Source organism: Mastigoproctus giganteus, chromosome 8 (genome assembly GCF_048544385.1).
Source record: "Mastigoproctus giganteus isolate SK-2022 chromosome 8, ASM4854438v1, whole genome shotgun sequence".
Classification (NCBI taxonomy): Eukaryota; Metazoa; Arthropoda; class Arachnida; order Uropygi; family Thelyphonidae; genus Mastigoproctus; species Mastigoproctus giganteus.
The window spans coordinates 20265632-20278877 of record NC_143582.1 but is presented as its reverse complement, the minus strand read 5'-3'; the positions used below and the strand labels follow the sequence as shown (position 1 = coordinate 20278877).

Here is a 13246-nt window from a genome sequence, read left to right as displayed (position 1 = left end):
AACCACATGACCTGCCCTGGCAGCCTGTCTGCATTGCTCAGAAAACTTCATGTCTGACTGCACAATTACTCACAGGTCTTTTTCGTTTTCTACCACCTTAAGTGTAGTACCACACAGTTGGTACGTTTATCTGGGGTTACTTCTACCCATATGCAGTACTTTGCATTTGTCAAGTTTAAACTTCAGTTGCCACTTCTTAGCCCATCTGCCCAAATTATCTAGATCCTGTTGCAGTAGCACCTGCCATTACTGTCATTAACAACCCTGCCAACCTTTGTATCATCTGCAAACTTCGACATTAAGCCTGATATACCTTCATCAATATCACTGATAAATATACAAAACAACAGTGGACCTAACACCGAACCCTGTGGGACACCATTCATAACATTAGTCCACGAAGAGCAGCACAAATTAGTCTCCAGACACTGCAATTTGCAAAACTGAAGCCTCTCTTGGTAAGACCACACTTTTGTTCCTCTCTGAATCCATCCACCAGCTCTGATTCCATGTTAATATGAGGCCTCCAGAACTGTATGAAGAACTCAATATGTGGCATGACCATTGCCTTATACAATGGGATAATCACCTCCTTATCCTTGCTAGCAAAATTCCTGTATATTGACAAAATCCCATGAGCTGCCCGGCAGTCTGTCTGCACTGCTCAGAAAACCTCATATCTGACTGCACAATTACCCCCAGTCCGTTTTCATTTTCTTTTACCCGGGTGTAGTACCACAGGGTCAGTATGTTACTCTGGGTTTAACATTTGTCAATGTTTAACTTCAATTGCCATTTCTTAGCCTCTATCTAATTTTTCTAGATCTTGTTGCTCTTCATTACTGTCAATAACCACACTGCCAACCTTTGTATCATCTTCAAACTTAGACATTAAGCCTGATATACCTTCATAAATGTTACTAATAAATACAGAAATCATTAATAGGCTCAGCACCGAATCCTGTGGGACTGTACTAATAATGTTAATTCATGAAGAGCAGTGTCCATTGATAACTGCTCTCTGTTGTTTCCCACTCAACCATTCCTTTTATCCATAGCAGTAACTTACCCTTAATACCACAATGCTCCAATTTGTAGAGCAGTCTTTTATGGTTAACAGTATTAAAGGCTTTCCTGAAATCCAAATATACGATATCAAATTATTTTTTACATTCAGTTCTTTGTTACTGCATCGTAGTATCCAATCAAATTGTTCAGACAAGATCTCCCCTTAATGAACTTTAAACTATGTTCTTAAAACAGTGACTCCATTCTTTTCCTTATAACAGAATTTAAGCTAATAGATCTGTAATTACTCCTGGTCACCCTTTGATCACGTTTTAAGAACTGGGGATACATCCACACATCTCCAGTTCACATGGTCCTCGCATGAATCCAAAGATGCTCTCATAATTATGGCTAACAGTTTGCTTACTTCCTTTGCTGCCTCCTTTAATATAACTGGATAGATTTATTTACGTTTAACTTCAACAATTTCTCTTCCACTTTCGTCTCTATTATTACAAAATCATTTAGCTCCCTTCTAGAGTTTCATAAACTCCTGACATGCACTTTCATAAAAAAAATTCCTCATGTATGAATGTAGATGTAAAATACTTATTCAGTTTGTAAGCAATCTGAGCAGGATCATCAACAGTCAAACCATCGCTACCGAGTAGACCAATCTGATTCATCCTCTTCCTTCTAGTGTTTACATAAGTAAAGTCTTTGCTGTTTTTTTTTGCATCCTTTGCCAAAGGTTTCACATAATCTGCCTTGATTTGCTTAACCTCCTTTGCAACTTGATTGTGGACTAGGTTATATCTACCATAGGCTTCTGTATCATCTGATAATTTTTATGCATCCCATGCACTGTTTTCTCTGCCACAAGTCTCATCATTCCATCTGACATCCGTTTAGTCTAAACCTTGAACAGTATTTCATAGTTGGTATGAAAAGATAGTAGCTTCTATTATTTCTCTGAGTACTTCCCATTTAGAATTTATTGTTAATAACATCATCAGTTGGTCCCTCTGTATAGAACTTAACTGTCTGAGACCACTGTAGTCTCCTTTATGAAAGCAGCAACCCTTGCCTTTAAACTTGTTTAGCATTAGCATTAGTAGAGGCATTTGATGCAAGAAAGCAAGCTTATGCAGCATCAGCCAAAAAAAAAAAAAAACCCACTTCCACTTCACCCCTCTGTTCGTTCAAAATACCTATCCAGCTGAGCCTTAAACTTATTTAGGCTATCAACCTCCACTACAAGGGATGGAAGTCTGTTCCACCAACCAACCACCCGCTGGCTAAAGGCAAATTTCCGCACGTCTATCCTACATCTTTCCTCAATTTGAATTTATGCCCTCTCAGGTGATTATTCTGAGCTAGAGGAAGAATCCCATCAGCATTGAGCATGCTCACACCATTCAAGGCTTTATACACCTCTATCAGATCACCTCGCTGGTGCCTAGTCTCCAGACACTGTAATTTGCAAAACTTAAGCCTTTCTTCGTAAGAGCACCCTTGTTCCATTCACTAATCTTGTTGCCCTTCTCTGTACTCGTTCCAGCAGCTCTACATCCTTCTTCAAATGAGGCCTCCAGACCTGTATACAGTACTCCAGGTGTGGCCTAACCATTGCCTTATACAAGCGAATAATCACCTCCTTATCCCTGCTGGAAAAATTCCTGTATATCATTGACAATACTCCATGAGCTACTCTTGCAGCCCGTCTGCATTGCTCAGAGAACTTCATATCTGCCTGCACAACCACCCCCAAGTCCCTTTCATTCTCTACCACTGTCAGTGTAGTACCACAGAGTTGATACGTTGCTCTGGGGTTGCTGTTTCCCATGTGTAGTACTTTACATTTGTCAATGTTAAACTTCATTTGCCACCTCTCAGCCCATCTGCTCAACCTTTCCAGACCTGTTGCAGCAGCATAGTGTCAGTAGTGTCCTTGACAACCCTGCCAACCTTTGTATCGTCTGCAAACTTGGACATTAAGCTTGATGTACCATCATCAATATCATTTATAAATACAGAAAACAATAATGGACCCAACACTGAGCCCTGAGGGACTCCACTAATAACATTAGTCCATGATGAGCAGTGTCCATTGATTACCACTCTCTGTCTTCTTCCCCTCAACCACCCCTTCATCCATAGCAGCAATTTGCCTCCAATGTCACACTGCTCCAATTTGTGTAGCAGTCTTCCATGTGCAACAGTATCAAAAGCCTTTCTAAGATCCAAGTATATAATATCAAAGCTATTCCCTGCATCCAGTTCTTTTGTGCCTGCATCATAATATCCAATCAAATTGGTCAGGCAAGACTTCCCCTTAACAAAACCATGCTCTGTCCGAGCTATAAATGAAGTTTTGTCTAGATGATCCTGCAGTGTTCTTTTACCAGTGCCTCCATTAATTTTCCTGGAACAGAAGTTAAACTATCAGGTCTATAATTACTTGTGTCGGCCGTTGATCCTCCTTCGTGGATTGGGGTCACATTTGCACATCTCCAGTCTATGGGTACCTCTCCTGAGTCCAAGGAAGCTCTCATAATTATGGCTAAGGGTTTGCTTACTTCCTTTGCTGCCTCCTTTAATATAACTGGATAGATCCCATCCACCCCGGGTGCCTTTCTTGTGTTTATCTTCAACAGTTTCTCCTCCACTTTACTCCCAGTTATTTCAAGATTCTGTAGCTTACTGCTAGAATTGAATACACCTCTGGCATTCCCCTCGCTGAATAACTCCTCATGTGTGAATGTCGATGCAAAATATTCATTTAGTTTGTTAGCTACCTGAGCAGGATCATCAACAGTTGACCCATCAATATCAAGTGGACCAATCTGATTCATCCCCTTCCTTCTAGAGTTTACATAAGTAAAGAACTCTTTGCTGTTTTTCTTTGCATCCCTTGCCAAGGATTTCTCGTAATCTGCCTTCGCCTGCCTAACCTCCTTTGTAACTTGGTTGCATATCAACTTGTATCTATCATAGGCTTCTGTGTCATGTGTTAATTTGTAAGTATCCCATGCATTTTTCTTCTCTGACATATGCCTCATTAGTTCATCTGACATCCATTTTGGCCTAAACCTTGAACAATATTTCTTAGTTGGTATGTAAAGCCTAGTAGCTTCCAAGATTAATTCTTTGAATGCTTCCCATTTTGAATCTGCTGTTGGTAACATCATCAGTTGGTCCCACTGTATAGAATTTAAATACTGTCTCAGTCCATCGTAGTCGCCTTTACGGAAGCAATAACCCTTCCCTTTACCCCCAATGGTAGTTACCTCTTTGAGTAAATCCCACTTCAGCACACTGTGATCACTGCCACCTAGTGGTTCATTTATCTGCAGATTCTTAATGCATGAAGAATCACTGCTTATAATCAAATCAAGAGTATTACTCCCTCTAGTTGCCTCCCGAACATGCTGATGTAGAAAACAATCATCCAATAAATCCACAAAAGCCCTGCTAGTGTGTGAGTGACCAGCCCCCAAATTCCAGTCAATATCTGGGAAATTAAAATCTCCCATTATAAGACTCTCTGATTTACTGGCCCACTATTTCCCTGTACAGTTTCTTATTATACTCATCAGAGTCATTAGGCCTATAGCACACTCCTACTCTCAATTTTGATCTCCCAATGCTTATGTCACACCAAACTGACTCAACACTGCACTGTCCAGCGATGTCGACTGGCTTCACTTCCTTGGTTTTTATGTGTTTCTTAACTAATAGCATAACCCCTCCCCCCTTCCTATCCTTTCTATCCTTTCTGTAGACGTTGTACTCCCCAAATTGCAGTTCTGCATCCCTTATATCTGTGTGACACCACGTCTCTGATATCCCAACAATATCTGCCTTTGATAATAATAATAAATAAATTTTCTGTTTATACTCCGGGACGACCAAACGGTCAGAGGAGTTCACAAATAGACAGAATACAAGAAACAGCACCGTATTCAGTAGTCACGGGCTTGAACCCCGGTCACTCAAGGCACGTGTACTTATGCACGAGTGCGCCTTTGAGCAATACCTCAAATTCATCAAATTTATTTACTAAACTCCTAGCATTGGTGTACACGCAAGTATACCTGCACCTGTTTCTATTCTTAGCTACCCTAACACAACCCATGTGTTTACTTGTACTGCAATGGCTCCCAGCAGTCTCGAAATATCATGCATTTTGTTTTTCAGGCTTCTGCTCATTCTAATAGAAGCAGTGCAAGAATCTCTTTCACCTCTGCCAGTGGCTACTGTCAATCTACTGGTCTTTGTCTCCCCCCAAGCTAGCAGTTTTCCGACCCACCTAACACTGCCTCGATAGCATCAGCAAAAATTCTTGCACCCTTTCTATTTAAGTGTATCCCATCCCTGTAGAAGCAATCTCTCCTGTTAACAAGTACAGTCCAGGCTGAAAAAAATTCTACCCCTTGAGCCTTGCACAATCTTTCCAGCGCCGAATTGATCGACAAGGCTCTCATCATATACTCCCTCCTATCGTGTCTGGGCAGAATTGCAGACACTTTCAAATTCAACCCTAATTCTCGGCTTTTGTTCAACCACTCTGATTCATCCTCTTCCTTCTAGTGTTTACATAAGTAAAGTCTTTGCTGTTTTTCTTTGCATCCTTTGCCAAAGGTTTCACATAATCTGCCTTGATTTGCTTAACCTCCTTTGCAACTTGATTGTGGACTAGGTTATATCTACCATAGGCTTCTGTATCATCTGATAATTTTTATGCATCCCATGCACTTTTTTTCTCTGCCACAAATCTCATCATTTCATCTGACATCCGTTTAGTCTAAACCTTGAACAGTATTTCATAGTTGGTATGAAAAGATAGTAGCTTCTATTATTTCTCTGAGTACTTTCCATTTAGAATTTATTGTTAATAACATCATCAGTTGGTCCCTCTGTATAGAACTTAACTGTCTGAGACCACTGTAGTCTCCTTTATGAAAGCAGCAACCCTTGCCTTTAAACTTGTTTAGGCAGTGGAAAGAAGAATTTTATAGATAAAAATTCCCCCCCCTTATATTTATCGACAATTAGTTATCAACAATTTTATTCAATGAATTATTTGGAGTAGATTAGCTATTAAGACAGACAATAGCAAAAGTTATGCAAGAAACTAAGCTTATAACTGCATCAAATTTATGTTCCCAAAGTTTGTCTCCTTAAATTGTTCATGTTCTACACAGATCAGTAAAACCTTAAAAGAATGGTGATACCTACATTTTAAATACATAGCATATACTTCTATTTTTTTTTTTTTTTTTGGTAGTTGTTGGCGCATCGGCTTCTGTGGCCATAATGCACCACCCAAGGCTTTTGCAGTTCTTTGATCCAAGCCCGAGGCGGGATTCGAACCCGCGACCTTTGGGTTGCTAGGCAGGCACTTTACCCACCCGGCTAGCCTGGTCGGCGCATATACTTCTATTCCACTGATGTGTGCTGATTATTTGAAAGTTCTGCAATACCAAAACAACTCATTAAAAAGTGCTCTGATATGATAAAATAAAGCCCATGTAAAAAATATTTTTTTGCAATTCTCCTTTTGGCACAAAGTCAGAAACATCCTAACATTCCTATTTTAAAATGGATTTAAAAGAAAATTCAATTCTACCCAGACTTAGTCCCAATCTTCAGTAATACAAGAGTCACCTTCAGTTATAACAGTTGGTTTCTGAAGCTCCTTAGTACACACTCACACACACACACTCTCTCTCTCTCTCTCTCTCTATTGAGGTCTAACATAGACAAATGCAAAGAACTGCATATGGGTAGTAATAATCCCAGATTAACATACCAACTGTTTAGTACTACAGTCAGAGTAGTGGAAAGTGAAATAGACCTTGGAGGTAATTGTGCAATCAGATATGAAGTTCTCTGAGCAGTGCAGAAAGGCTTCCAGGACAACACATGGGATGTTTGAAGAATCCTGTGAGGTTGGGATTTGGATGCATAGTGATTTCTTGCTTGCACCGACCAAGTGAAAATAATTTAATTAGTAAGTGAGAGTAAACACAATAACACACAAAAAACTGAAACAAGGCACAGATATTTAGGAGATAATATATATTAAATTTAGAAAATACAGAACAAATATAGAAGCTTTCAGCTACTGTATGTAGCCTTTTTCAACTAATTGAGCACCGGCAAGCAGTTGCTTTTATGTGATGTAGCTGACCTTCGAGTACATAAGCATGTGAGGTCACGGAGGAGGGGTTTGTTTGTTTGGTTTTTAGGAGCATTAGCAACTAAGGCCATATTGCTCCGGGATATGCGGTGGTCATTCCCTGAATGACCTTTCCGCATCCTCCGTATTTCGTGGTGACGGGCTCGAACCCCGGTCTAATCAAGAAGCGTGTGCTACGCACTGCTGCTCCTTCCCACCTGGCTACGGAGGCACCCACGCGGAGGAGGGGAGAATGGTTTACGGGTAGTTGCAAACAGTGACACAGACGAGGAAGAGAGAGGTCAGAAGATGGGAGGGGGTGAGAGGGAAACGGTTGAAATGGGTGACTGCCTTTATTGGCGGCAGCCCAGCTCGTGGACTATGAGAGGCTCAAAGATACAACCCGCATACATTCAATTTAGTATCTGGTACCCCTGGGTGTGGCAGACGAACAGTCAAAGTGGAGGATATGATTGGTTCTGTCGAAGTGATGAACATGATTACTAGCCACTGTTGTGTGCCCTACGAACTGAAGGATGAAGTGAAGGATGTAATTACTCCTCTCTTGGGTGTGTCAAATTACAGGGAAAAACTGAGAATAATAGTTGCAATTAGAAGGGAAAAAAACACTTATAGGAAGGGTCATGTTTTTAATCAACTTTCATTTTTGTTTAGTGAAGAAAAGTTTGGTTTTTAAGCGATCTCGGGACAGATTCAAGCAAAAGTGTGGGTTTTTTGATAATTTTCATTTTAATTTGTTAGTCCCTCCCTCCCGCCGTTACTATCTTGTTTTTGGCAATTAGTCAAAAGCATGTTACTGAGAAATGTCAACTGATGAAGAAAAGATCATGTGATGTTATTGCCCTCTCTCATTGTGCAGATTTATGTGACTGGCTGATTATTGGGAATGCATAGTTTGTTTTATTTGTATTTTTGATTATTTGCTAACATGCTTGTGAGTTTACCAGGAAGTTCATTAGTTTTTGTTTGCCGTGGTTCGGTGTGGATGTCATCGTGCTGGTATGGAGAGTTTTTTTTTTTTTTTGGTTGCTTTTGTTTCTTCATGCTGCTGTCATGATTTGCTTGCTTTCTTGGCTGATTATTGGGAATGTGAGTTTGTTTTATTTGTTTTTGATTATTTGCTTATATGCTTGTGAGTTTACAGGGAGGTTAGTTTTTATTTGCCATGGATTTTTTATTTGGCTGGTTTTATTTCTTCATGCTGCTGCCGTGATTTCTTTTCTGTTTAACCCTAAAATTAAATTATAGTAGAATGTCGGTTAGGTTATCTGGAATAATTGGAAAGACTGATCTTTCTTCTGTTTTTTTTTTTATTAACAGTAGTACAGTAAGCTCTGGTTATAGTGATTACATTTGCAAATTGAATTGTGGGTTAATCTTTACAAGCTGGTACCCTTTTGGTTGATCGATGCGAGGAGGCATGATGTCACTGCATATGAATAGCTAACTATGGTTAGTTTTAATAGGGAACTCGTTTTCCACTATTAAAACAGTGGTAAGGCAGGGGATAAACATCTTTAACTAAGATTAACCATAGTGCAGGCTAGGCATATCAATTACTGCTATTCGCAATGATCAACCAGAAGTGTACCAGCTTGTAAATTTAACCGAATTTTGATAATAATAGAGGAAAGATCGAGTTTACTACTTGTTTATAATACAAAAAGCCCAATAAACTGAAAACTGCAAATTGTTTTATGGTTGTGACCTCAGAATTCTATGTGACCTTCAGAAGAAATGTGCTTTAGAAAAATATCATAGAGACCTGGGTTTTTTCTTGGAAACAAAGAGTGAATTTCAGATTAGTTTAGCTCCAGATTCAGTAAGAATAATATTAGCCCGAATCTGTGCCATTTATTATTTTTCTCAATTTTTTTTATGGTAAAATGTTAATGAAAAGAAAACGTGTAATTTTAACATTGCAACGAAAAAAGGAAGTTATTAATAGAATTAGAAAAGGTGAAAATTTAGGAAATTTCTCCTAAGAGATTTCCAGGATCATCCAATGCTACAACAAAATTTGTGTCAATTATGGATAGTGAAGGAGGATCTAATAGGAAAAAGACGATGTTGAAACCTGAAAATGCCGCTTTAGAGAGTGTACTTTATTTGTGGTTTCTTCAGAAGCAAACCAGTGTCTGGCCCAATGTTGTGTGAAAAAACATTGGATTTTAATCGAAAATTACGAGGTAATGAAGCTTGGCTACACCCAGGGATACCATGTTCTAAAGTATTACTGAAAGGGGTGCTTTTACCAAAAGAGGCTTCAGTTGTGCAAATTGCAGCATCTGGAGACTAGGCACCAGCAAGGCGATCTGATTGAGGTGTTTAAGGCTTTGAATGGATTAAGCAAACTCAATGCTGATGGGATTACTCTTGCTCAGACTACACACAAGGGGGTATAAATTCAAATTAAGGAAGGATGGCTACGGAATAGATGTGCAGAAGTTTAATGGGTGAATGAATGCTGGGACAAATTTCATCTGATGTGGTGGAAGTGAGCAGCTTGAATAAATTCAAGGAAGAACTACACAAACTATTGGAGGGTATGGATAGGTGAAATGGTTTCTTTTTTTTTTTTTTTTTTTTTTTTGGCTATTACTGTATAAGCATTGTTTCCTTGCATCATTTTCCAGCATTAATACTAATACACACACACACACACACACACACACACACACACACACACACACACTCACTCACTCTCTCTCTCTCTCTCTCTCTCTCTCTCTCTCTATCAAAATGTTAGGTGGATCGGAAAACTGCTAGCTTGGGAGGATTCACAGACTAATAGATTAACATTAGCTGCAGGCAGAGGTGAAAATGATTCTTGCACTGCTTCTGTTGGAATGAGCAGCAGCCCGGAAAGCCAGTTGCTGAGGATTCCAGGAAACAAGTAAATACATGGGCTGTGTTAGAGTAACTAAGGGTACGAACAGGTGCATGTATACCAATGCTAGGAGTATGGTAAATAAATTTTATGAATTTGAAGTGCTGGTTAAGACATCCAAGGCAGATATCGTTGGGATATCAGACACATGGTGCTACTCAGTGATAAGGAATGCAGAACTGGAATTTGGGAAGTACAATGCACACAGAAAGGATAGACAGGATAGGAAGGGAGGAGGGGGTTATGCTGTTAGTTAAGAAACACACAAAATCTAAGGAAGTGCATCCAGTTGACATAGATGGACAGTGCAATGTTGAGTCAGTGTGGTGTAACATAAGCACTGGGAAAGCAAAAATGAGGGTAGGAGTTTGTTATAGGCCTAATGATTCTTAGGAGTACAATGAACAATTACACAGAGAAATAGAGTGGGCCAGTAAATCAGAGTGTCTTATAATGGAAGATTTTAACTTCCCAGATATAGACTGGAACTTGTGGATTGGTCATTCGCACACTAGCAAGGCTATTGTTGGTTTATTGGATGATTGTGTTCTACAGCAGCATGTTAGAGAGTCAAGAAGAGGGAATAACACTCTTGATCTGATTATCAGCAGTGATTCTTCATACATTAAGAATTTACAGATAAAGGAACCACTAGGTGACAGTGATCAGTGTACTGATGTGGGATTTACTTAAAGATGTAACTACCATCATAAAGGGATGGGGTTTTGCTTTCGTAAAGGCGACTACAGTGGTCTCAAAGAATTTTTAGGTTCTATACAGTGGGACCAACTGATGATGTTACCAACAGAAAATTCTAAATGGAAAGCATTCAAGGAAGTAATTCTGGAAGCTACTAGGCGTTTTGTTCCAACTAAGAAATACTGCTCTAGGTTTAGGCCCAAATGAATATCAGATGAACTAATGAGACTCGTGTCAGAGAAGAAAATTGTATGGGATGCACATAAATTGTCAGGCGACACAGAAGCCTATGGTAGATACAAGATTAATCAAGTCACAAAGGAGGTTAGGCAAGTGAAGGCAGATTATGAAAAATCTTTGGCAAAGGATGCAAAGACTTCTTTACTTATAAGGAAGGGGATGAATCAGATTGGTCCACTTGATATCAATGGCTTGACTGTAGATGATCATTCTCAGATAGCTGCCTAACTAAATGAATATTCTCAGATAGCTGCCTAACTAAATGAATATTCACACATGAGGAATTATTCAAGGAGGAGTGGGCCAGATGTTTATCAAACTCTAACAGGGAGTTAAATGATTCTGTTATAACTGAGAGTAAAGTGGAGGAGAAATTGTTGAAGATAAACACAAGAAAGGCTCTTGGGGTGGATGGAATCTATCCAGTTATATTAAAGGAGGTTGCAAAGGAAGAAAGTAAACCCTTAGCCACAATAATGAGAGCATCCTTGGACACATGGGAAGTCGCCAAGGAGTGGAGAGCTGCAAATGTGACCCCAATTCACAAAGGGGATCAAAGAGTGACACGAGTAATTACAGACCTATTAGTTTGACTTCTGTTCCATGGAAAATAATGGTGTCGCTGGTTAAAGAAACATTGCAGGATCATCTAAACAAGATAGCAGTAGTAATTCAGACTCAGCATGGGTTTGTCAAGGGGAAGTCTTGTCTGACCAATTTGATTGGATACTATGATGTAGTCACAAAGGAACTGGATGCAAAAAATAATTTTGATATCATATACTTGGATTTCAGGAAAGCTTTTGATACTGTTGCATATGGAAGACTACTGTACAAATTGGAACAGTATGGCATTAAGGGCAAGTTGCTACTATGGATAAAAGGATGATTGAGTGGGAGAAGACAGAGTGGTACTGGTACTGCTCAATGGGTACTGCTCTACGTGGACTAATGTTATTAGTGGTATCCCTCAGGGTTAGGTGTTAGGCCCATTGTTGTTTTGTATATTTATCAATGATAATTATGAAGGTATATCAAGCTGAATGCTAAAGTTGCAGATGATACAAAGGTTGGCTGGATTGTTAATAACAGTAATGACAGTATGCTGATGCAACAGGATCTGGAAAAGTTGGGTAGATGGTCTGAAAAACAGCAACTGAAGTTTAACATTGACAAATGTAAAGTACTGCATATGGGTAGCAGTAGCCCCTGAGAAATGTACCAACTATATGGTGTTACAACTCAGGGTGGTGGAGAATGAAAGAGACCTGGGGGTAATTGTGCAGTCAGATATGAAGTTTTCTGAGCAGTGCAGTAGGGCTGCCAGAGTAGGTCATGGGGGTCTTGTCGATGATATATAAGAATTTTGCTATCAGGGATAAGGAGGTGATTATCCCCTTGTATAAGGCAATGGTTAGGCCACACCTTGAGTACTGCATACAGGTCTGGAAGTCTCACTTCAGGAAGGATGTAGAGTTGCTAGAACAAGTCCAGAGAAGGGCAACAAGACTGGTGAAGGGAACAAAGGGGGAGGTGCTCTTATGAAGAAAGGCTTAAGTTCTGCAAATTGCAGCTTCTGGAGACTAGGCACCTGCAAGGCGATCTGATTGGGGTGTATAAGGTCTTGAATGGATTGAGCAGGCTCAATGCTGATGGGATTCTTCCTCTTGCTCAAATTACAAACCCGAGGGGACAGATTCAAACTGAGGAAAGACAGTTGTAAGGATAGATGTGCTGAAGTTTGCCTTTAACCAGCAGGTAGTTGATTGCTGGAACAAATTTCCATCTATTGTTGTGGAAGTTGATGGCTTAAATAAATTCAAGGCAGAACTAGACAAACATTTGGAATTAATGGATCGAAATGAGAAGGTGTTTTTTTTTTTTTTGGCTGATGCTGCAGAAGCTTGCTTTCTTGCATCATGAGCCTCTACTAATGGTAATGCTAAAGTGCCAAGGAATGACCAGTGAACATATATAAATGGTTTTGCCCTACCAATTCAAATCCAAATTATATTGAATCCGACCAATATTTTCAGCAAACATATATTTATTGAAAACTGAATATGTTCATTCATTTCTTTCTGTATTTCATAAACTTTCAACTCAGTATATTTCTGAACATGGCACACACACTGAACATTTTAAAAATGTTCAATATATGAATTAAATTAGTGTTTATTAATTTAATAAATTAATTTATTAAA

General features: G+C 39.4%; 1 protein-coding gene across 1 annotated transcript in view; it reads right to left on the bottom strand.

Annotated features, from left to right (window-relative positions):
* Nucleotides 1-13246, bottom strand: part of LOC150081318 (zinc finger-containing ubiquitin peptidase 1-like) — a 114812-nt gene that overhangs the window by 100314 nt on the left and 1252 nt on the right. The window lies entirely within an intron of this gene.